Here is a 1715-nt window from a genome sequence, read left to right as displayed (position 1 = left end):
GCCTTAGACACCATCTTATTTGAGTTGATTGCATTTATTTATGGCTTTCCATACTTGTGATCACCCTTAATCACCTCTACAACCTCCCTCCTTTCTTAGCTTTTGTTTTTCTTTGAATGTGGTTTCAAACTACTTGTGTGTTTAAGCATAAGATTGAGATGTCATGCTTAATGGTTTAATCCCTTAGGGGGTTCATTACCAACGGTATAATGTCTCTTTCATGCCAAAAGCTCTTGGTTTGAGCCCTCTTTCCATTAGAGGACTTAAACTCACCTTTGGACTCAATGAATTAAAGGATGGTTGGTAATTAAAATGAATTAATTAAAATCGGACTAAAAAGGTGCAAGATAAGAAATTGTTTTTGTGTTCAATTGGACGCTAATTGAACACATGGAAGTATGAGGCATTTCATACTCATTAGTGATGAAATGATTCAACTTTCCAAGGTCACCACTTCCCTTGATAAATTCATGAAAGGGAGGGGGTTAGAGTCTTATTTTGTTACATTTATTGAACTTGCACACTTTGGTTTATAAGCCATTATGCAATGAAATTGCTTGAGTTGATGGTTTGTGGACCAAGTTTACTACTCTTTTGATTTGTTCATGATAAGGAGGGGTGAATTGTGCAAACAAACCCTTGAGAATACCCTTTGTATGCTTTGTTTGTTCTCTATTACAGAAAGATGAACTGTGCAGCAGTGGTTGGCAGGCCACTTTCTATGGCCGGTAGGCCATCACTGGTGGCTGGCAGGCCCTCACACTTGGCTGGCCGGCCGACCACTAATGCAAAATCTGGCAGTGTGTTTTTTGAGTAGAGCAGAGCTATTCTGGAGGTGGACAAAAGTGTAAGTGTTCTACTGTGCAACAGAGACCTTCTGGAAGCAACACGGTGGCCTTTTCGGGTGGAAACTGAGTACGTGCATGAGCATTCCTCGCATATCGAGCCTATTTAAGTTTAAATATTTAGTTTAGATATTTGTTGTAATTAATTAGTTGTAGCTAGGTAATTTTGTAAAGTGTTGTAATTAATTAGTTAGTTAACTAGTTGTTTGATCTTGTCTTGTAATTATTTTAGTTAACTAGAATAATTAATTCATTTGTTGTAATAATTAGTTAAGTAGTTAGCTAATTTAACTTGTGTTGTAACAATTAGCTTGGCTTAGCTAGTTAGCTAGTTAGTTTATTCAAATTCTCCTTCGTGAGAGCGCAATATTGTAATAACGTGTATGTCTTCTAATCCCACGTCTTTCTTCATTTTATTGACTAGCTTATGATGGTTAGTTTAGTGACATCACGTTTTGTTCAGAATACTTCATGTTTGCATCCACTTGTTTTGCATGCACCGAGGCTTGGTTCATCATTCTAACTTGCATTGTTAGTTTAAATACTTCTTTGAATACGTGGTTAGATCGCATGTTATCAAATTAATTCATATGCCATATTAGTAGCCGAGCCTATTAGTTGCATTTTTGCATGCGTTGCATTAGTCATATTGCATAGTTAGGAATCATACATTTTTCTAACTTTATCTTCTTTTTGGATTGGACTACTAGGTGAGCTTTTATTCGGTTTAGCATAATTGCATGAGTGTGATTGTTTCCATGTTTAGCATGCTTGCCATGAGGCTAATTGCTTAAGTACTATAACTGTTTGACTGCCTGTGGACGAAGGCTTGTTGCTTAAATTGGAATAATTTGAGTAAACGTTTATATG

The sequence above is a fragment of the Camellia sinensis genome, chromosome 2, assembly GCF_055761805.1.
Source record: "Camellia sinensis isolate YWXY chromosome 2, ASM5576180v1, whole genome shotgun sequence".
NCBI lineage: Eukaryota > Viridiplantae > Streptophyta > Magnoliopsida > Ericales > Theaceae > Camellia > Camellia sinensis.
This window is presented reverse-complemented; position numbering follows the sequence as displayed.